Source organism: Theropithecus gelada, chromosome 1 (genome assembly GCF_003255815.1).
Source record: "Theropithecus gelada isolate Dixy chromosome 1, Tgel_1.0, whole genome shotgun sequence".
Taxonomy (NCBI): domain Eukaryota; kingdom Metazoa; phylum Chordata; class Mammalia; order Primates; family Cercopithecidae; genus Theropithecus; species Theropithecus gelada.
Window position 1 is genome coordinate 197109991 of NC_037668.1, and position 24990 is coordinate 197134980.

Consider the following 24990-nt stretch of genomic DNA (forward strand, 5'->3'; position numbering starts at 1 on the left):
AAAAACCCTGTGACACTCGCAGAATACCTGTGTCCTGACATTTATTCAGCAAAATATTTGTGACAGTGTCACTATAACCTCTTTGGAACCCAGGGCTGTAGGTCCCATCCTTCCTGCCTTCCTACATACATCTCATATGGAATCTTTCTCTCTCTAATACATTCAGCCTCCTTCTAACAATTGGTTTCCTCCAGTTAATTTTTTTTAATAGAGATGAAGTCTCGCTATGTTGCCCAGACTGGTCTCAAACTCCTGGCCTCAAGCGATCCTCCCGCCTCTCCCTCCCAAAGTACTGGCATTATAGGCATAAGCCACTGCACCCGGCTCCTCCAGTTGACTTTTAATGCCTAAACTTTTCACTTGAGAAAAATTAGCTTCCCTCAGGCTTCCTTTTGCTGGCTCCTCCCCCTCTCCCTGTCCTTTACCTGTTAAGATTCCTCAGAGTCAATCATTAGAACTCAATGATTCTCCCTCTACATTATCCCTGGAAATTTTCACCCATACCCACAGCTTCCATAACCACCAATTTCCACATGACCCACAGTTTTCTGTGTTGAACCCATATGCCTCCCAGCCCCATGCCTGTCAGCCCAGCTGCCTACTTATCATCTCCATTAGCTATCTCAAAGGCATCTCAAATTAACCAGGTCCAGAACCAAATTCTCATTTCCATCTCCCAATCCTCCAGACAAAGAAACAATAAAAAAAGACAAGACTCTTCTCCTAGTGTTTCCTAACTTCCTGAATGAAACCAACCAGGTGGATAAGCAGAAACCAGAACCCATCGTGGACATCATCTTTTCCATGCTATTTCCCATAGCCAAACTGGCACCAGATCATATTAATTTACCTGCTGAATACCTTTCAGATCCTTCAGCTGTTCATGTGTTTCCCATCACAGGCCTTTCACGTGATGTTCCATGGCCTAGAAAGCTCCTCCTTCCCTCTCCTGGCTACCTGATCAATGATCAGGTCAATGATAACAGGCTACAGAAGCTTTTGATAATAAAGGCAAAGAAACCAGAACACCACTCCCGCACTGATAAATGACTCTGGAGATCTATATTCCTGAAATCATGCTGAAAAGACGCTATTTTCTTTAGGAAAATGTTTCCCAGCCCTTAATCAATTCACTGAAAACCAATTCCCAGAGAGGTAATTCCACAGACTCACTTTTAGGCAAGTTGACTTGCTTCCATGTTTCTCCAAGTGTGATCCTGATCCCTGGGTCACCTATATTAGAGTGTTTATTAGAAACACAAGCTATCCCAGACCTAGAGACCCAGGAACCTGAATCTTAACTATCCCCAGGTGATTCAGATGCAATCTAAAATTTGAAATCAAGACTGCGGTTCTAGAGAGTAGACTACCATGCTTTGCAACTATCTTGAGCCAGCCTTCATTTGTCTCCTAGCAACCCTTGAGCAATGACAAGTACCTGCCAAACATTGTTGTCAAAACCTCTCTCCTAGGAAAACAAAAGTATTTTGCTTTCTAAATTCTATAGGAATAAATCTGCTTTAGAAAAGGATAATTTGGCCACCAAGGAAGTTGGGAGAGAGTTTTCTCTTTAGAGCTGAGCTGAGGGTGCTTATAAGATCCTCTGGCCTTGGGATAGATCCAGAACTGACCTTGGGAAGTAAGGCCAGCAGGAGGCAGAGCTTTGCAAGGTTTTGGCATCTGGGAGTTAGAGAGAGGTTCAGCCATGGATAACCTTGTGACCTTGAGCTGCAGTACCTCCATATGGACGAAGAGGGTTAGGAGATGGACAGGGATCAGGTGAGAACTGCTTTGCTTGAAATATGACAGAAAACCCCTATCCTATGATAAGTCTCTATGTCTCCTGTATTTATTTCACTTTAGGTCATGACATTTTGAGCACAATTGTGTATGGGATGCATTCATCAATAGATTTGGAAGCACCAAACACCATAGGAGGTAAAGTATAATAATAATAATAATAATAATAAAGATAGATGATAGATAGATAGATAGATAGATAGATAGATAGATAGATAGATAGATAACTTTTTGTGTGTGGTTACTATATACCTAGAACTCTGTGTCCACTTGCTATAATCTCTTCATCATCTATGAAAAGTAGACAAAAGTATTAGCACAGCATAGAAGAAAAAACAAAACTAAAGTATGAAATGTATAGTAATTTTCCCAAGGTCATGCAGCTAGAAGAGTGGAGCTGGGATCTGGACCCAGATCTGTGCCTTTCCACTGAGCCGTGATAGGTGGTGAGTTAAACCTATGTGCAGTACTGATGAGTCCATTCCATCCTCATGCAAAGCCACTTCCTCCACTGGGATCCCCCAATTTTAGTTTCCCTTCCTACTTCCACTTTATTTTCTTCTTCTGTAAATTTGATTATTTTAGATTCCCCATGTAAATGAATTTTTCATCCCGTTTGCCTCCCCCTAAACCCACTGTCACTAAACGTCTTCCTATCATTCCAGCACCTGTGAATGCACGCTGAGATGTACCAAAAGGAAGACCATGACTTCAAGTCTTCAACCAGTCCCTGAAAACATATGAGTCATTTGCTGCTGTGAACAATTTATCTTTTCAAGTTTGCATATTGAGTTAGCTTAAAGTATGTTCCTAGCCTGACTTATGGAGGAATTTCAGATCTGCTGACTAGTAAACAACAGAACAAGGTTGGCCCCCTTAGTGAGCAGCAATGAGATAAAATACAGTTCCCTGATGAGAGGCTCATATCAGGATCTTACTTGAATAAATCAGCTTTGAAAGACATTTGGAAATCACTGAAAGTTTTCAATATAGACTAAGTGTCAGCTGATGTTGAGAAATTAGTATTAATTTTGTTAGACTAAAGTGGTACTGTAGTTATACGGGAATATGTTCCTTTTTAAAGGCACATGTTAAATATTTCAAGTTAAAATAAAGTTATGTCTGCAATTTACTTCAGATTCTTCAGAAAATAACTAAAAAAGAATTAAGTGTATATGGTAAAATGTTAACAATTGTTAAATCTAGGTGTGTTCATCTTAAATTGTGTTCATCTTACTATTCTCTTTCTACTTTTCAAAAAAGTCAACATGTTCATAATAAGTGGGTTTTTTAGAGAGTTTTGCTACCAAGGCAAGGAAAAGTAATCTAATATTTATGTGCTACGTGCTTTACAAACCTTATATTATCTTATTTTGTTGTAACACAAGTAAAAATATTAATCCCATTTTATAAATAAGGATTATAAATCTCAAAGAGACTCATAACACAAAAGATGGAAGTTTAGACTTTAATCAAATGAATCTCAACCTTTGGCTATCAGGTCATCTCTAGATCTAGGGGGAAATCGTTTCTGCATAAAGCCTGCCCTTTGCCAGGCTCCACTTATTTAATTTAATTTTGGTGAGACAGGAAGGCATTTTGTCTATTTTTCCTCCTGAACTATGTCTCTGAGTATGTTTCCCAGAATGTAATAGGAAGATTCTGATTATTTTCTCGTTTCAAAGCTAAAGAGGCCTTTACATAATCAAGAAGCTCTGAGACAAATTCTTTTGTAAAGACTTTGAAGGACTTTTCTGTTGAATCAGATACCTTTTCAGCCACTAGAAAGGAAAGTGGCACAAGATATCTAGCCATCACTCCAGACACTGAAATCATGAAGGTCAAATATATTCAGAGTTCCATCCTCAGCTATCATTTCTTGTGTGACAGTATGCATGCTCTTCAGACAGTGAATGATGTAATGAGCACCATTAAAGTTGCAGTTTTCATTCTACATGATCGAAAACAACAGTTCTGCAGGCTAGAGACCAACAGGAAAGCCAGCCTCCCAGGCCCACCCCACCTCCCAACCAACCCAAATACTGGCCAGTTCTAATAGTATCAACACTCATGAGATGTTAGGCCAGTTCCTCCGAAAATAAGGCAGGCAGATAAAAATCTAGGAACACTGAAAACGGGAGCCAGCACATGTTGACTCACATTAAAAAGTATACCATCATTAGCTACACAGGTGGGTAACATTAGGGCTAGAAAATTTTTCTACAAGATATCTTTCTCTGGAGTTGGGTTTTATTTTTAATTAAGTACATCTTTCATCTGAGTTCTCATCAAGACTGACATCGTAAAAGGGTGAGTAAGCAATTATCTGGATGGGGTGATATCCAGGGTACTGAAAAGGATTTCAGGAAATACTTTCTTCATCCCCTAACTGATCTCTGAAATTCCTTTAAGGCGTGATTCCTTTGGCTTAAGGCTTGGGTCTCTGGAAAAATAAAACATAAAGCAGAAAAAAACTCCTAAAGTGGTTGTCAGACATTCGTATTACAGCATGCTTAAGTTGCAGATAGAACAGGTTTCAATGGAAGAGTTACAGCAAGAAGATATTGATACCTAACTGTGATGAGTGAGGAGGAAACGTAGAGGAAGGTAGAAGAACAATTAAGAATGCATCCACTTAACCTTTTCTCGAGTCTGCTCTAGGTCGCACAGTACCCTTCATTCTTGCACCAAGAATAAACATCTTTCCATGTTTAATAAGGACCTGAGGCTTATGCTTTTACCTAAAGACACACAGTAAAAATAATATATATTTTTAAAATCTGTTTTCTCCACTAGCCCAGACCCCTTTGGTACAGTAAGTATGATTTTATGATACTGAACTTTGTCTTGGGCTCAATTGTATCCCCCAAAATTCCTATGTTGAAGTCCTAACCCCCAGTACATGGAGATAAGGTCTTTAAAGAGGTAACGAAGGTAGGCACTTTGGGCGGCCGAGGCAGGCAGATCACGAGGTCAGGGGTTCGAGACCAGCCTGACCAACATGGTGAAACCCCGTCTCTACTAAAAATACAAATATTAGCCAGGCATGGCATCACACACCTGTAATCCCAGCTACTCAGGAGGCCGACACAAGAGAATCACGTGAACCCAGGAGGAGGAGGTTGCAGTGAGCCGAGATGGTGCCACTGCACTGCAGCCTGGGTGACAGAGTGAGACTCTGTCTCAGAAAGAAAAAAAAAAGAGGTAACTAAGGTAAATGAAGTTATCAAGGTGGGCCCTCATGACTGATATCCTTACAAAAGCAGATTACGATGCAGATACACATAGAGGGAAGGCCATGTGAAGACACCCAAAGGTGGTGAAGATGGCCACCTATAAGCCAAGAAGAGAGGCCTCCAAGGAAACCACACCTGCCAATACCTTGATTCCGCTGTCTTTCAGCCTTCAGAATTATGAGAGAATACGTTTCTGTTGTTTAAGCCACCTTATCTGTGGTACTTTATTTTGTGAACCCTAACAAACTAATAAAAATTCTAAAATGCGTAATGCTCTTCACCTTGAAATGATGTTATTTTTAACTAAGAATAATAGCATGTGTTTATTCACATGGGGCACTTAGTCCTGCCCCACTGTGTTGTGGTTCAAGAAGCTCTTCTGAGGCATTAGTCATCAGAATTTCTCAAAAGCTAATCAAATGAAATGCAAAGAAACCAAACAGACTAAAACCTTCAAAAGAATTTATTGCAGCCATTTGCCAATAGATTTTAGCCAATATGAACTGTTTCTCAGAAAAAAAAAAAAAAATTCAGGTATCATGCAAGAGTTTCCAGGCCAACTGGTCACCCAAGTATCTTTTGATGCTGTTTTACTTCTGAAAACATCCAGGTCACTCTTTCTTATCCACGTTTTGCATTTTGTGTCCTTTACATAATTTTCAGAGGCCAGCAAGAATTCCTATTGATGATGGTTTCTCATGCATTGCTTGTGGGAAGGTATAAGAAAATGGTGCAGCTCCTTTGGAAAACAGACAAGCGGCTCCTCAAAGGTTTAAACGTAAAGTCACCAGATGACCTAGATATTCCACTCCTAGGTATACAGCCAAGAGAAATGAAAGTGTATAGCCACACAAAAATTTGCATACAATTATTCATAGCAGCATCATTCATAAAAGCCAAAAGTGTGAACAATCCAAATGTCCATCAACTGATGAACCGTTAAACAAAATGTGGTCCTAGCCATGCAATGGAACATGACTCAGCAATAGAAAGGAATGAAGTTCTGATGCGTGCTGCAACATGGATGAACCCTGAAAATATTGTACCAAGCGAAAGAAGCCTGATATAAAATGCCACATATAGTATGAGTCCATGTATGTAAAATGTCTAGAATAGATCAATCTATAGAGACAGAAAATAGATTCGTGGTTGCCAGGAATTGGGGGTGAGAGGGATTAGAGACTGGCTGCTAATGGGTAGAAGATCTCCTTTTGGAATGATGAAGTGTTCCCAAATCAATTGTGGTGGTGCTTGCACAACTCTTTGAATATGTTAAAATCTACTGAACTCTATGCTTTAAATGGGTGAAATGTTACCTGTATTATGTCTCCAAAATAAAGCATATTTACATATGCTTTCTCATCTCCCATTTTCCTTGGGCTGTACTCTTCTTTCCAATCCCAACATACACACCACAGGCTTCCCCTTTGACAGAAGTCATAAAAAGGGGAATTCAGGATAGGGATCACAGTAGACAGATATTAAGGCCTTTTTCAAATCTCAAGAATTTAAAATGTCTGTTGGTTACCTACTGTATTAGTTTCCTATTGCTGTGATAATAAATCACCACAAATCTGGTGGCTTAAAACGACACAGATTTATTATTTCACAGTTATGGAGATCAGCAGTCTGAAATGAATTTCACGGGGCTAAAATCAAGGTGTCAGCAGGGCTATGTTCCTTCTGAAGGCTCTATGGAGAATCTGCTCTCTTTCCTTTTCCAGCTTCCAGATGCTGCCTGCATCCTTGACTCATGGTTCCTTCCTCCATCCTCAAATCTTTTTTAAACCCTTTTAAGGACCTATGTAATTGCATTGTGCCCACCCAGAGAATCCAGGATAATCTCCTTATCTCAAATATTTAATATAACCATATGTGCAAAGCCCTTTTGCCCTGTGAGACAACCTGTTCACATGTTCCGGGGATTAGAACATGCACATCTTTCAGGAGTGTTACTCTGCCTACCACCCTACTATGTGCAGCTGGGGGCTGCAGCATTAGAAGGGGCAGTGGGCCTTAGTTCAGAGTCATGGAGCAGAGGGAAAGCAGAGAGCTAAGTCCTCCCCACAGCAAATGCCTACAAAGACCACGGACCCATTTCAAGTCCACCCCAGGCACATGGACTGCACTCTCCATCTGTCACCTTATGGATATCAGCAAACAATCAACACAGATAGTTTCAATTTTTCATAAAGGGAGCAAAAACAATTCACAGATTTGGAGTGGCTTAACAGGAATCTTCTGAACCTTTAGAAGAGGCAGCAGTGATCTCCAGGAACCAGCATGGCCTCATGAAGATCAGAACCTGACAATGTCACCTCCCTTTTTGCTCTAGAAGGTGGATGTGATGATTAGTGAAATCTGGAAGTGCAGCACGTCTGACCTACTCCAAAGTTTCAAATGGACCACTAATAATATCCCAGGAGGCAGGATGGAGAAACATGGGCTGCAATGTTCAACCATTCTCTATATAAACAATTGGCTAAATCATCTTTGCTTCAAGACTGTTGATAAGTAGATTGACTTCATCTCGTAAGTCCCTAATGTTGAGCCACAGACCTGAGGTTTGACATTTTTATCAGTGGTTTCGATGAATATGTATCATGCTTATGCATAATGGCCAGAAAAGAGGTCATGTGCAGGATGTCTGGGTGTACACGTGCAATACAATTAGATTAGATCAAGGGGTGCATGTGGAGGGCAAATGAGCCTGGGAAGCTAGGTTGGGGGCTGATCTTCACTGGGTGCAGTTACACGCCCAGAGCCATGCTTAGATTATCTGTGTGTCTCAGTCTGTCCTAGCTACTATAACAAAGTACCATAGAGTGGGTGGGTTACACAGCAGACAATTATTTCTCACCATTCTGGAGGCTGGGAAGTCTGAGATCAGGGTGCCAACATGGTCAGGTTCTGGTGAGGGCCGTCTTCCTGGTTTGCAGATGGCTGCCTTCTCATTGTATCCTCACATGGCAAACAGTGGAAGAGAGAAGTAAGCTCCTTCATGCCTCTTCTTATAAGGGCACTAATTCCATCCATAAGAGCTCCACCCTCTTGGCCTCATGACCTCCAAGAGGCCTCATCTCCAAATATCATCGCATTGGAGGTTAGGATATCGACATATGAATTTGTAGGAGACAAAACATGCAGTTCACAGACTGTGATACAATGAAAAAACCAGAGACCGAAATGGGAAACATCCAAAATGACACAGCAGATTAGAGATGAGAGTAGAGATGCACCTGTGTGCCTGAAGATGCAAGAAAGCATCAACAGAAAACGCCGCGGCGATGAAGGAAGAGCAGAGGCATGATGGAAGGGTGCACTCTCAGGGGAGCTAAGAAAGGACGGATCAAAAATGTAGGGACAAGCCTTAATGTCAGGTGAAAGGAATAATTTAGCAAAGTAGCATACAATCCCACAATAAAATTTGATACAGTCATTAAAACAAGGTTCTCAAAAAGTAGTTAGTAGCATGGAAAATGCTCTTTGCATATTAATTTTTAAGTGCCATTCAAATTAGTGTACAATAGAATCCCAACTTTATTATTTTAAAAAGTGTGCTTAGAAAAAAATCAGAAAGACCTCAAAACGTTAACAGCAACTGTCTCTAGTGGTGGGATTATGAATGATATTATTTTCTTCTTTTACATCTCCACAATTTCCAAATTTTCTGCAATAAGTATGTATTACTTTTGATATCAAAAAGATAATTCCAGAGTACAGGTGGAAGAGTTGGTACGTAAAAAGGAAGAAAACTATTTTTTTATCTCAGACGAAAGAGAAGAAAGAATAAACATGCATAGAAACAAGTACTTGGAAGAAGAAAGGTAAGTAGCGTCAGTGAGGAAGCTCATGACAGACAATGTCTCAGTCAAATCAAGAAGTCAATATTCCTTAGAAAGCATTTCTGCAAAGAGGCAATTTTCCCCTTGAGTAAAGAAGACACTTTTGATTTTTGTTCATTTTAGAATTTTAGCACCTTTTAAATGAGAAATGTCAGGAAGAAACATGGTGAAATTAATCTGCAGTCCAACTGTTCTCCAAACTTAACAAAAATCATTAGGAGCCATACGAGTCTCTGCAGGCGCCTGCTAACTTTAGTAAAGCAAAGTAGGGCAGCCCTCTCCATTTACTGGCAATTATTCCTGGCTACCATCACATCAGCTGCCACTCATCTGCCATTCATTGACATTGCATTTTCCCTGCCAATTAAGTAATCAGCAATAAATAAGAGTCCATGGCCAACCAATGGCCAAAATTAGCCTCGGATCTCTCATCTGAAAAAGGAAGACATGCTTTCAACATCTGAGGGGAAGGTAGCAATATTCAAATGATTAGAGCATAGGAAATAGGACAGCGCTTCTCAGCTATGCCCAATGAATTCAACAGTCTATCTCTGACATCAGTAGGATGTTTCTGCTAGAGCTTAATGGTTTTCTCTGTTCTCAATATCCTAACTTCCCATTAAAATGGTCTGTTAAGAGACCTGTGGATCCAATGCCCTCATTTTACAGATAAGAAAACTGGGCTGGGTGCTGTGGCTCATGCCTGTAATCCCAGCACTTTAGGAGGCTGAGGCAGGCGGATCACGAGGTCAGGAGTTCGAGACCAGCCTGACCAACATGGTGAAACCCCATCTCTACTAAAAATTCAAAATTAGCCAGGTGTGGTGATGCACACCTGTAATCCCAGCTATTCAGGAGGCTGAGGCAGGAGAATTACTTGAACCTGGGAGGCAGAGGTTGCAGTGAGCCAAGATCGCACCACTGCACTCCAGACTGGGCAACAGAGCGAGACTCTGTCTCAGAAAAAAGAAAACTGAAGCCCAGAGAGACTAATTGACTTCCCTCAAAGTCTCATAGCTGGTGGGTGGTACAGTTGAGAAGAGAAACCAGGTTTGCAGATACCAGGCACCTGTTCGCTCTCCCTCACCAACCCCCCATCCGCACTTAGTGGAAATGAGTACCAGAATGATGGGATGGGTGGCACCATACATTGTCCAGTAGAACTGATGAAGATGCCAGCTGGGACTTGAGGAACATATGTTCCCAAGAGAAGCAGAACAAAAGAAGAGGTGATAGCCATTGGAATCTTAGTCTCCATATTCATAGTAAAACCTCTTGTATACATTTACCTAAATACTTTCTTTTCTTTATTTTTTTTGAGACAGAGTCTCTCAACATGTCACCCAGTTTGTCTCGAACTCCTGACCTCGTGATCCCCCCGTTGGCCTCCCAAAATGCTGGGATTACAGGCATGAGCCACTGCACCTGGCCCAGTTTTCTTATCTGTAAAATGAAGGCATTGGATGCATAAGTCTCTTAAGAGACCATTTTAATGGGAAGTTAGGATGTTAAGAACACAGAAAATCATTAATCTCTAATTAATCTCTAGCAGGAAACATCCTGCTGGTGTCAGAGATAGACTGTTGAATTCACTGGGTTAACTGCAAAGCACTGCCCTATTTCCTATGATCAAATTGTTTGAATATTGCTGCCTTCTCCTCAGGTGCCCACCACCACATCCAGCTAATTTTTGTTTTGTTTTGTTTTGTTTTTAGTAGAGACAGGGTTTCACCACGTTGGCTAGGCTGGTCTTGAACTCCTGACCTCAAGTGATCCACCCCCCACAGCATCCCAAAGTGCTGGGATTACAGATGTGAGCCACCATGTCCGGCCTGCCTAAATACTTTCTAAAACCTACTTTTACTTTGAGCCTATACGATCTCAAGATTTATCAAATGCCATATATTTACCACCAGTTTTACAAAATAATGCAGTACCATAGCTCCTTTCTGGTAGTGACCCGATATCCTCATCTACCTAGAATATAAGCAAAAAAAGCAAAAAGGTCCCAGAACAACAAATAGTGATGGACTGCAGCCAGCCCATGCTCAGATACTCAGATACTAGGGTCATGGCTGAGACTGCATTTGGAACAACAGTGAGGGAAGAGACTGAAGGCCTACAAATGTAGACACGAGGGCTCAGAAGGCAGAGTTGCAGGGTCAGATAAGCAGAGTATTAAATGAAGGACATTGTAATGAAATTAGGTACAGACGTGTCATTTGTGGAGTCTCAGTTTCCTTTACAGCAAAATAGGGATAAATACTTCTTTATTTGCAAATTGTTTTAAAAATGAAAAAGAGATCAAACATGTAAAGCACTTAGCACAATAGTTAACATATACTAATTATTCAATAAAGGATAACTACTATTATAATTAGTGGGAGCAATATTTAATTGTGGCATTAGAAGACAGAGAAAGTGTTAATAATTTTGTTTAATTTCCTGTAATTTTATTCCTTCCAGAGGAAACTTTTAGTTATAAGCACATAAATAAATAAAATCAAACTCAACAGGAATGACGTTCCTGAGGATGGAGATACATTTTTTTTGTTGACCCATTTAAACTTGAACGTCAAGTGATAATCAGTCTCCAGTCAGAAAGTCCCAGGTCAGTAAATCTGAATACATTCTCTTGCTTGTCTTCTTCTACAGACAAAAGGAAAGGGGCATTTGATTTGCACCTTGCCCCAGTCCATATAGATCATAGGGAGGTACAAGTACCACTACTCCACTGGCAAGATACTTTTCTAAACGGCACTGAAGAGGCCCAAGGAGAAAAGTGGTTGACTTGCTCTTTGGGAGTTTATTAATATAATTGGGTTCACAGTATAAAAGACAGTGATATTCCTGAAGCCTTTCTAGGCCAAATGTATTATTATGCAAAACAGCAACTTCACGAAGCCAGCTTCGGGAAGTCTAAGATGCTTCCTCAGCAAGACAGTGCCTGCAGCAAAACTCTGCATTGCACCTTTCAGCACACACGGAAAGGTCTTTGGAGAACTGCCTATTTTTCACAGCCAGAGACAGTAATGCTACTGCCAATTAAAAGACTACTTAGGTCTGTGCTAGATGATAAAATGCAGGCTAGAATTAAGATATTTCCTGCAAAATGCAGACCAAAATATCCTGAAATATTTTGTTATGGATTAACAATCAAATTACTAATCTCCCCAACCTTCACGTCTAACCTTTAGCATGATGGTCACAGGACCAAAATGACAAAGTCTTTAAAACAGCATCTGTCATGTTCTGAGAAGCACACGACATGAATCATCTCACTTAATTTTCACAATCACTTTGCCAGGTAAGAACTATTACAGCCATTTGAAAATTAGGAAATGGAGGCTCAAAAAGTAATTTGTCCAAGGCCCACAACTAGCAAGTGGCAAAACTAGGATTTGAACCCAGGCACGTCAAGCTCACAGTTTCTCACAGTGCTAACCACATCTAGCCACTGCATCACTGTTTCTTTTTTTGTTTGTTTTATTTTTGTTTTTGTTTTGTTTTTTTCCTGAGACAGAGTCTCGCTCTGTCACCCAGGCTGGAGTGCAGTGGCGCCATCTCGGCTCACTGCAAGCTCCACCTCCCGAATTCACGCCATTCTCCTGCCTCAGCCTCCCAAGTGGCTGGGACTACAGGCACCCGCCACCACGCCAGGCTAATTTTTTGTATTTTTAGTAGAGACGGGGTTTCACTGTGTTAGCCAGGATGGTCTCAATCTCCTGACCTCGTGATCCACCCGCCTCGGCCTCCCAAAGTGCTGGGATGACAAGCGTGAGCCACCGCGCCCGGCCGCATCACTGTTTCTTCAGCCAATCCCACCAGCACTCATGGCACACTCGCTGTGTAGAAGGCATTGTGTAAGCAGCTCTGGGAACATAGATGGGAGAGAGATGGATCCTGCCCTCCAGAAATTCACAGTTTAAAGGCAGACATGTAAGTAAACAACGACAAATTATGACTGTAGAAATGCAATAATTGAAGTAGAAAAATGGCAGAAAGAAGTGTTTGGTAAAACTTGAGGACATTTGATTTCCAGCCCACTGCCTCTTTCGTACACACCTGCCATTTTAAAATACAGGACTACACGGGGAGGCCCAGGATGGAGGAACACTTGAGCCCAGGAGTTCAAGGCTGCAGTCAGCTATGATCATCCCACTGCACTCCAGCCAGGAGACAGTGAGACACCGGCTCTGAAATAAATAATTAATTACTTTTAAAATAAAATAAAATATAGACATTATAGAATACCAATCCTTTGAAAAAAGTTGCCTGCTGTCTCATTCTGCAGCTGAGGATATTAAAGCTCCAGAGAAGGAGACAAACTGCTTGGATCATGAAATAACTGATGGGCAGAAACAAATGACTAGAACTTGAGTTTCTTGACTGACGGTTGCATGGTCATGCCGGTACACCAAATGCCACCCTGGGCTATCACTCACCAGAAATCTGGAAAGACTTTTGCAGGCAGCAGCCCACATACATGGTTTTTTCTTTTTCTGTCCTACCTCACTCCCCGAGGGAAAAATACATCAGCTAGCCTTTGGAGGTGGTATAAAGAGGTATAACCTATGAGTGAAGATGAAATATTTGGAATTGCTAGTTAGTGTCTTAGAAGGAGGCTGCAAATAATGAAGCTTGGAGAAGATGGAGTCTAATGGTGAAGGGCGCTGTTCACAGCCCAAATAAAAGCCTCAACTCCCTTTGCTTCCTTCCTTTGAGGTCACGTCTACTAGAGAGATACTTTTTTTTTCCCATGTGAATATAATTGGTTTCACTTCACAATTAGCACCTACTGAGGTAAGTATTCACACCTATCTGCGGTCTAGTAAGACAGTTCCAGAACTTTATATAGCAGCCATGGGCACGTACCTCGAAAACCTCCAAACCCCCACCAGCATCTCCCACCACCACTCCACAACCACCGCCCCACCACTACCACTCCCCACCACCACACCCCCCACCATCAGCCCACCACCACCCACCACCACTACCATCACCCCCACCACCACCACTACCACTACCGCACACATCACCACACCTACCACTCCCCACCACCATCATCACCCCCCACCACCCCCCACCACCACCACACCCTCCCACCACACCACCACCACCCACCACCACCACCATCACCCAATGATGACCACCACCATCACTCCCACCACCACCACCACCACTACCACACACACCACCACCCCCACCACTCCCCACCACCACCACCACCACCACCATCACCCATCACCACCATCCTCACCACCACCACCAGCTCCCTACCCCCATCACCACCACCACCACACCCCCTCACCATCACCACCATCACCCTCCCACCACCACCCACCACCAGCCCCCACCATCATCCCCACCATCACCCCCCACCCTCACTCTCCCACCACCACCCCACACGACCACCCCCACACCATTCCCATCACCCCCCATTATCCCCCTACCCCCATCCCCACCACCACCCCCCCTACTACCATCCCACCACCACCACCACCACCATCATCCCCTACCCTCACCACCCCCCAACCACCCTCCCACCACCATCCCCACCAACCCTCACCAAACCCCCATCCCCATCCCCACCACCACCATCACACCCCCACCACCACCACCCCACCAGCACCCAACCACCACCACCCCCTACCAACCCCCTACCTCCATCCCCACCACCACTTCAATCCCTCCACCGCTGCTCCCAGCCACCACCCTCTCTCACCCCATGCCCCACCACCCCTACCACCCACCTGCCCCCATACCCCACCACCACCACCATCCTCACCACCACCCCACTCACTCTGCCACCCACCCCCACCACTACCACCAGCCCTTCCAACCCTGGAGCATAATGGACAATAGTGCCAGCTCCTGCTCTGTGAAATGCATTGCTCTCTGAAACCCATTGTGGTGTTTGTATGGAGGCCATGCTTCCCCAGAGGCTCCTGGTCATAGATGAGAGCAGCAAGGCTGCTACAACTGACCCACTCCTGTGAGACATGGCACTCTGAGGTACCAGGACCGTCAAATGCCTTCTTGAATATTCGCTAGGCTACACAGAAGTCTGAAATGCTTCCACCCAACTTCTCCTTCCTCTCTCCTTCAGTTGGGGTCGGATTTGCATTTCAGTCTCACAGCTCTCCCAATAGCTCCCAGCCTCCTCCCCATTTCCTCTCACGGTCCTTTAATAAAAATCTCACACACCTAATCCCATCTCGGAATTGGCTTGTTAGAGGGCCCAGACTAACAGCTTAGCACAGGAAGTGCCCTGGACAGCACCAGGTCACCAGGATCCCACCATTGAAGTACCTGCCACCTTAGCCTCACATTGCATGGCCTGGGTCGGGAGGTGCCTTCACGGCTTCTTCACCTACCCATCAAGGAGTTCCTTCAGTCTGCTTTGCAATGCTCCCAGCAACCTGACAATGGGATTTCCTATCAACAAGACCCAGTGATCGACCCTAGTATGCGAGGGATAAGAAAATGCAAAACATGGAGTCAACAGTTCCTGGCATTTCATTCATCTAAGAATGAAACTCAACACCACTCTGGCTAAGAGCTTAAAAACAGAAAAATACAACAGGGCCCTAGAAAGCTGGGGTAAAAGCCAGCCAGGGAGAAGCAGCAGCTGAAGCCATACTGTATGGTCTAACAAGTCAACAGCAGCAGTGCAGAGGAAACCCATCTGCTTGATTCCCAAGGAGTCTGGAATTTCTGGGGAAAGCAGCAAAGCACAACTCTGAAGACAGGAAAGTGCCCATCCACCCGAGCCTCCTGTTTTAGGACTCTATCACTCTCCAAAATAATTCTAAATTCAGAATCAACCCACATCTGCAGTGAAGAATATACCTTCATTAGAAATTTAGGAGTAAGGTTCTGCTGAGAAGGTTGAATTTTTCCATGGCTTCTCTCAGGGTGGATTGATGAAAATTGATTTCTTATTGATAAAGTGTTGTGTTCTTTATTTTTTAATTTGGGCCTCCTTCCCTTTTATGCTGCTGTTTGCTGCCCTTTTGCCCGTGTGTACAGAATAGAAACTAGGCTCATTCGTGCTGCTTTTGCCCCAGCCCTTCCTATTTTGAGGACCCTGACTTCTGGCTCAACTGCTCTAATCCTCTATTACCCAACATGCCCTCAGGAGCTACCAAGCAACTCGTGCAGTTGAATTCCCCAGAACCCTTCTTCACAGGGTGTCCGTGGAAATCATCTCCCTTTCACCTTCAGATTCTGGCTCAAATAAATTGTGGGCGATGAGTCACCTAACTCTGTGACTCATATCTGGTCTCAATAAAGGTTTTTTATGAGTCGAAAAAAGGCATCCATATAGATAAGACAAGAAGGAAAACTAATTAGTGAAAATAATTCTGCGAAGGTGGTGAGATTAGAGATCTCTGTGTGTGGTTTGAAATTTTATTTAATGCATAAATGATGACAGAATAAAAATGGATAAATTCCTGTAAAATCAAAATTCATCATTACAACTTTATTCTTCCTCTGAGCCAAGAACAGGGCTAGAATTTTTTTGAGACAAAGTTCAAAATTTTATTTCTGCCTCTAGATTTCTTTTCCAAGGTCAAGTTCCCTCCACTTTGCCACTCCCTTTCTCACACAATCCTTTCTTTCCTCATATTTGAGGAAAGGGAGAGATTTCCCTGGGGAATGAGAGAGAGTTGGGATGTGGTATTAGGAGTATCCTTGCTATTCACTCTTCCTGGAATGCTCTTCCTCCCACCACCTTGAGGTTTTTGTCCAAATATCAACTTCTCAGTCTGGTGTTCCTTGGCCACCCCACTACAATTTGCAAACCACTCTTCAACCTCTAGTACTCTGTATTACCTTCTCAGCTTGATGTTTCTTCATAGCTTTCCTTATGAGAGCCAAGATTTTTGTTTTATCTACTGCTCTTTCCCCAATACCTAGAACAGTTCCCAAAACATTCTCAGGTTTGTTCAATGTGTTGTTCAACTCTTTTAAATTCTTACTGATTTTTGTCTGATTGCTCTATTCATTACTGACAGAAGTGTAGTGAAATCATCCACTATGGTCGTCAGTTTCTCTACTTATTCCTGAAGTTTTGATAATTTTTACTTTATGTATTTTGGGATTATGTTACTTGGAGTAAAGAAATTTAGAAGTGACTTATATCATGAGGAATTGTCCTTCGTCATTATCTAGAGATTGTTTATTTCTAATAATGTTTTTTTTCTCTTAAAGTCTGTTTTATCTGATTTTAAAATAGGTACTTTGACTTTTGGTTTTGGTTTTAGTTTGTATGGTATATCTTTTTCTAACATTCTACTTGCAGTCTTTTAGCTGGTCTCTTGTAAAGAGTATATCCTTTCTTTCTAATACAGTTAGATCATTTTGGTTAGGGTATTTACTCCACTTACATGTAACATAATTTGACATGTTAGCACCTAAGTTGGTTATTTACTACATTCCTATTCTACATTTTTTCTCTTCTTTCTTGCTGTATTTGAATTGATTATATTTTAATCATTTACTTCTTCCCCTCCACTAGTTCATAATTATACACTTTTTTGAATTATTTCAATAATTATCCTTGAAATTATAATATGCATTTATGACTTAACAAAGTCTGATGATAATATCCTCACTCCTCCTAGAAAATGTAAAGACGTTAGAACATTTTAACTCCATTCTCTGACCCCTGCTCCACCCCTGTTGTGTGCAACTGTTGTCCTATATTTAATTCTGTAGTTTTTTTTTAAATTCCAAAGGACATGATGATGACGATGATGATTGCTTTATACAGCATTATTTATTTCCATTTATCCGCATATTAACATTCTCATTCATCTTAAATTCTCTCATTTGGCATCATTTTCCTTCTTCTTTATCCTTTAGAATTTCCTTCTCTGTTGTTCTGCTGATAACACATTCTCCCAGTTTTGTTTTGTCTGGAAATGTCTTTATTCTCCTTAGACGTGAAGCTTTAACTTGGTGTTTTCTGCTTTTAGAATATTGAGTGCTCTGTATTTGGAATCCCATTGCTCCTATTGAGAAGTTAGCTGTTGGCCAGACTATTCCTACTTTCGAGGTAATCCAAGGTATTTTCTTGGTATTAATATTTCTTCCTATGATATGTTTAAGCATGGATCCTTTTTAAATATATTCTGTTTGGAACACATTAGACTTCTTAAAATTATGGAGTAACGTATTTAATCTGTTTTGAAAAATTCTGTCATTATCACTTCAGATATTACCTCCACCCCATTAGAAAAATTTGACAGATGCACTATTTCCTTTCCCTCTTTCTAAGAATCAGTTAGATGATTGTCCTACCTTCTTACTGTACTCTCCCTGTCTCTTACCCTCTCTTCAGTCTTTTTATCCTTTTGGCTCTCCACACTGGATAGATTCTTCTAATAATATTCAATTTACTAATTCTCTTTTCAACTATATCTAATTTTCTGTTAATTCCATCTGAGTTCTTTACTTTTTTTATTGTGATTTTTAGTTCTAGGATTTCTATTTGATACTCTTTTTAACTCTATTCTGACACTTTTTAGCATTTCTGGGTTTTGCTAAAATTTTCAAGTATTTGTTTTCTTGAAGAGAGCAAACAGTTGTTCTATAGTCTCTGTCTGATAATTCCAATATCTGTATCACTTTTGTACCTAAACTGTCTTTTTTTCTGTTGATTCTTATTCAACATGTCTTATTTCCTCATGTGCTGCATTGTCTTTGATGGTGTAGTACATACTTTATTTGAAAGAAAATTATTTGCTGAAATAATTTGAGACCTAAGATATTGTTATTTTCTTAGGGCATTTTTGTTGGCTTCTACCAAGCAATAGAGACATTAGCAGTAGAAGACCACTTTAATCTAGGTTGAAGGCCTTTGGATTTGTGGAACATCATATGATACAAAGAAACTGGACTCTTGCGCAAGGAAATAAATTTCTGGTTTATCTACACTCTTAAAGTACAGCCCCTTGGGACCACAGCATAAAGCAGAGGTGATTCACCAAGGTCCACTAATTACCACTTTTTCTCTCTTCTTCAGGAGCCACAAGAAAGTACAAATCAGTCTCTCTGGTCTCCTTTGAACTAAAAAGTACCCCCAGGACAAAAGAGGCCTGGTGTTACTCATTTCTCTGGGTCATTGCCTGGTATGTCTCACTATCTTGCTAGCTCTTTGATGGTTTTAAGGAGAGGTTTTTTCCCAGCATTTTGTTGCCTTTGGCAGCGGTGGCTGGCCCAGATTGCCTCGTCTATTATTACCAGAACTGGAAGTCCTTTAGATTGCCCAGATCCATGGATTTTGTTTATATGAGAGAGCAAGATAAGTATTCAACTTAAGTCATACTGTTACTTTAGGTTTTCTATCACCTGCAGCCAAATCTAATTTTAATAACAGCATTCTTATCACACCAAACAGGGGAAATGCATTCTAGCTCCTTATTTATATTCTCTCTCTCACTTTCTTTGTTTGACTTTCTCCATACCCCAATAGCCACCAACAATCAGATGCCCCAATGGTTTTGAAACTCACAAGAGGGGCTGCCTTAGCCATTTGTAATGTTATAGGTAGCTTTCTTGCAACATCCACAGGGGGAGGAGGTGAAGAGGAGGAAGAAGAATCATCCCTTAACACAAACACTGCATTCCTGTAAAAGATAGGCTTTTCCTCTCTCTTCAGTCCTCTTTATGTACAGTCCTCTGAAGACTGGCCTCAGCAACTCACAAGGGTCCTCTGAACGTAGAATATATGTTCTTTGCACCTCCTGTGCTCAAATTGAACTTCAATCACAATTCTAAAAGGAAGAATTATACTCTGTAGCTAATGCTGTCTTGCTACACTCCAATAAATAGATAATATATTCTCAATATATTGATTATATCTTCATGTATGTTTTATTGTCCAATATATTGATTATATCTTTATGTATATTTTTATTGTTCATATATTGAGAATATATTATGGTTTTGAAGGGCAGTCATACATACTGTTTAATGGTTTTGAAGGGCAGTCATACATACTGCTTTTCATGTATTCTTATAAAGTTGTCATTAGTAGCATTAGCCATCTTCATTTTTTAATCTGTTTTATATTCTAATGTTTTCCACGCAGACCAAAACAAAATAATTGCTTTTAGATGTTTTGAAATTACTGTGTTTTTCAAATATTTGTTCGTTTCATACAGTTAACTTTTCTTCCTCTAATGGTAGCAAAGCTTACAGTGGTCTTAGTTAGATCTCCCTGTTTCCGCCAGCTTTGCCATGCTCATGAACTTATTCTCCTCTCTTAATCTTTTAGCAGAAGGGCAACTCATAGGGAATCTTAGCACACCTAGTCTGGGGAAAAGGAAGAAGGGAAGTAAAGAGGAAGGAAGATTCCAATTTGCTACAGATAATTAAGGGAAATGGTGTTTTGTTTTGTTTTTAAAGTTTTATTCAAATAACAAACGGCTGACCTTCATGGAGTGATTCTTTGATTTGTTAACTCAACGTGTGCATCATTTTCTCAGTCTAATTTCTCAGATACTAATTGGGGGTGGGATGGAGGAAGAATCCAATGGAGAAGGCAGTAGATCCTGAGAACCAGTGGTTGGGAAGAGTCAGAGGAGAAAAGGCCAGAGCAGGGAAAACACATAAAGTTAAGGCTGGAGATGACAAAACAAAATGTTATCATCTACCCTATTTAACCCATTTCACCTGTCTCCCATTGCCTCACAGCAACACTTTTACCACATCCTTAAAGCCCCAACCAACACCCCATCCTTAAAAGCCAATCAACTCTCTGGGGGATCTTGTATCCTACATGACAACAAAAATGGAGATCATTAGATGGTAATGCCTTCAAGTCCTGGTCTCCCTACTACAAATTTATCTTCCCTAGGTGAACCCTTGCTCCCTCCTTTATGTCATAGAGGAAGTTTCTTTTTCCCTATCTGAGGAGATAGGGAAGCTGCGCTCTAAATCCATCCACTCTCTCCTCTTCACTTTGCCACTGGCTCAGGATTGTGTACTTAAAACTGCTCAAGGCTTTCCCCTCTTTAACAAGAAAAGCCTCTCTTCCTATAAATTCTTTGTATACATTTAATATAAGTCCCCTCTATCTACCACCAAACCTCTGTGCTTTCTTTCGTCGTCCAACACCCACTTCTCTTCTTCCATGCTCCCCCACTGGGTTGTTTGCTTCCACTGCACGTATGGTCACTTACAGCTATGGTCTGACATGTATGTGCCCCCAAACCTCTGTGTTGAAAGTGAGTCACTAACGTGATGCATTTGGAGGTAGAGCTTTTGGGGAATGATTGGGTCATGAGGGTGGAACCCCCCATGAATGGGATTAGTGCCCCTATAAAAGAGGCCCCAAAGAGCTGCTTTGCCTCTTCCACCACATGAGGACACAGCTAGCAGGAGCCATCTGTGAACCAGAAAGTGGGCCCTCACCAGACACCAAATCTACTGACACTTTGATCTTGGATTTCCAGCCACCAGAACTGCGATAAATAAATTTCTGTTGTTTATAAACTACCCAGTTTGTGGTATCTTGTTAAGCCACTCAAACAGACTAAGACATTTACACATAAATGACTCTGCCCTGGGCTTCAGACTCAAACATCCCACCACTTACTGATCATCTCCATTTGCATTTCTCTGAGATACTTTAAACTCAAAATGTCCTACTGGACATCACTTTTCTCCACTCTCTAAATCTGGGTCTCCTTCTATTCCCTTTCTCAGTAAATGGTCCCCAAATTCCTCCAGTCATATAAAGCAGAAACTGAGGTTCTTTCTTGAAACCTATTTCTCCTTCAACCCTATATCCGATCCATCTCCATATCTGATTGTCCAACCATCTAGACATCCCTCAATTCTGCCTCTGTTTATCTCCTTTGCCACCACCCAGTAACTGCTGACTGATCTGCCTGCATGTAGCTTGCCCCAGCCAATCTAGTCTCTACAGTAGACAGCAAGGTCTTTATAAAAATGCAAATCTGAATCTGTCACTCTCTTGCTAAAAATGATTCAGTGACTTCCCAATGATCCTAGGGAAAAGCACCCAAAATCCTTAAAATAGTGTAGTAACAGAAATCCTATTTTGAAACATAGACACACCCCACACACTTTTCTCTTATGCCAACCCAAAAAAGTAAATGTATCCCCTAGATGGCCAGAGCCATCCATCTGCTCTGGGAAAGATTAAAACTGCAAAGGAAAAATGCAAAGAAGCTGGGAGGAAGAGTTCATATTCTGATTTTTTACTTTGAAATGGAATTTTGCAGCAAGCCAGTAGTCATGCAAGAAAAGATTTCCTGAATTCCTTTATCCTCTCTTTTAGCTTAATCCAGAATCAAGTCTGGCTGCCAAGATCATGGGTTCCCCACAGAACACATAAGGTTCCCCTTGCTGTTCTATGGTAGAAAACAAAACATCTAATCCATACTTCTCATTCTACATACATTCCCTTATACAATGAGCTCCTAGCTGAGAGCCCACAGCCTATCAGTGAAACAGGAATTAAAAGAAATTAAAGAATGTGTAAGCAAAACCTCAGTTGTGTGTAAGAAAACCCAGTTCCCCTTGAGGAAGAGAAAGAGCTGGATTCCTTTAAAATTAACTGCCTGTTTTTCTGTGGCTAGTGAGCCTTATCTCTCCCTTTCCCAGGCATTGTGAAGACCCTGTTTCCCTAGCTGTGCAGATGCAAGGTCACTAGGCAGATAAACTCAAGTCATAAAATGTGTTTTTCCTTGGAAAGTAAGAAATAATGTAATGCATGCCTCAATTGAATAACTGTCTTTGTTTCTCACTGTCTTCCCCCTGCACAGATCTCCCCCCACCCCACAAAATGCTTAAAAGGTAACCAGACTCTTTGTTCAGGGCTCAGTCTTTTTGGATGTTAATCTAACTGAGTATGTGCACCTAAATAATAAATAATATATATCCTCCTCGACCCTCGGTGTCTCTGATTCCTCAATTATCCCGCTGCACCAGGACTTATAGGAGCAGAAATCAGAAGACTTTACTCCACAAGCTTCAGGTGGACATGTGGACAAAGCCATTTGAGAACATGACAAAAATACAGCAAGAGCAGAGACAAGATCAGATCATCCTGGGGGAGATGCTGGGCTCTTACCAATTTGAGAGAGAAAAGGAAAAACAAGCCGGCTACAAGATGCACAAGTAGCAGGCCATAGCCACCAACATCAGCAGAGCAATTGGAGGCCAGGAAGACAAGGACGCTTCTGAAGAGACTGAAAAAAGTAGAAGACAGTCCAAGGTCTCCAGGTTCCAAGGTCTCTTTTGTCATTATTGTTACAAGTACCAAGTCAGCCAAAATCCACTCCACTCTTCAAAACCATCTTGAAGAGTTGCAGGTCAGGGTTGCTGCATCTGAGCATGTTTACTCACAAAAGGTTACAGATGCTCCTCAACTTACAGTAGGATTACATCCTGATAAATGCGTCATAAGTTGAAAATATCTCATAAGTCGAAAATGCATTTACTACAGCCTAACCCACTGAACATTGAAGCTTAGACTAGCATACCTTAAAACGTGATCAAGACACTTCCCTCAGCCTACATTTGAGCAAAATCACCTAACACGAAGCCTATTTTATAATAGAGCATTGAATAGCTCACATAATTTATTGAATACTATACATTACATAGAATTTGTGACAGCTTCACACCATCGTTATGTCAAAAAAATCATTAAGTCGAGCCACCGTAACTCAGGGACTGTCTGTATTTATATTTTTACTTCACGCTAAGCTTTGAAACTGAAATTTTTGCTCCTCAGCAGATGGAGTCTCTGAGAAAGACCAAATTAGTTATAGAGCACTAAAAAAAAAAAGAAGAAGAAGAAGACGACAGAGGAGGAGGGCAACATGGAGCAGGAAGAAGGAGAGAAAAAGGAAGAAACCATTATTGCTCCCTCATCTGAACTGCACTGCGAGTCAGCTGGGGCTTCTACCATAGTGTCCTGGAAGCCATGTTTGCTGCCCATTTCTGGACTCTCCAGCCACACTGACCTCCTTTCCGTTTCTCAAACATGCTGTGGTTCCTGCCACTTCCAGATAATCTCTTAACAATCTATTCCTTCTGCCTGGAATACTTTTCCTCCCACCCAGCCCCATCCTGCCCAGTTAACTCCATTCTTTGGACCCTGCATCACTTTCCCAAGAAAGCCATTTCTGGACTTCCCTGACCCCTGCCTCCCATCTTCACTGGCCCAGAGTTCCCTACCCTATAGTCTCATCGCTCCAACCCAGGCATTGCTGCCTCCCAGGACTCTTCCCCATCGCTAATATAGTCCTGCTTGATTGTTCAGTTAATTTTGCCTCCCCTGAAGACCACAAGCCATGTTGGCAACGATGGTCTTGCTCACCATTGCACCTCCAGTGTCTAAAAACCATAGGCATGTCAATTCATTTTTGTTGAGTAAAGGAATTGTTCAATAAGTGCACAAATAAATTCACATTAAAACTTGTCCAAAAACAAGGGAGTTTTCTTGTGAGAAGCAGCTGCTCATTCTGGGGCATTTGAGTGCAGTGAGATGACGATGATGACCATTGGAGGTGTTTTCAAAGCGATGCCGGCACTAGACAGATGGCTGGAGTGCATACCCTTTAAGGACTCACCTATCTCAGAAGTCATGTGTGTTTCTGTAGGTGTAAATGCACAGAAAGACCGGAAGGATATGTGTTCAGCTTCTTTTCAGACTGTGAAGGTCCCTGCAACCAGAAGGAGAGCTGTCTTCAGGAAAGGATAAAGGGAACGAGCATCTGTCTGTGACTCTGGTGGTTGTGCAGGCTGGTCACCTCAAGGTGGAGTGACACTGTGGTGGGACCAGTGGAGCACCAGTGAGGAAGCTCTCATAGGCCTGAGCCAACTGAATTAATTAAGACCAAGAATAGTAAAGGGACCCAGAGGGCAAACTCTGAGAGGCAGTCATAACCAGCACCCTCTCCCCAAACCATATTACTCATTCCCACAGAAGTGTGTGTCTGCTTGCCTTTAATCTGTTCTGACTGTAAGCCATTTTGAGGTGGCTATCCCAATCCCAGTGATGGCTACCATGTTCTGCATTGAGTAGATGCTTGACACACATCCAATAAGTAAAAGCGAGT

At 41.7% G+C, this 24990-nt stretch overlaps 1 long non-coding RNA gene across 1 annotated transcript; it reads left to right on the forward strand.

Annotated features, from left to right (window-relative positions):
* Nucleotides 1-1415: 1415 nt before the first annotated feature.
* LOC112606213 lies at nt 1416-24990 on the forward strand. Its single transcript, XR_003115612.1, has 4 exons — nt 1416-1482; nt 1864-1938; nt 11348-11492; nt 22853-24990. It is a non-coding gene; the product is annotated as an uncharacterized LOC112606213 (long non-coding RNA).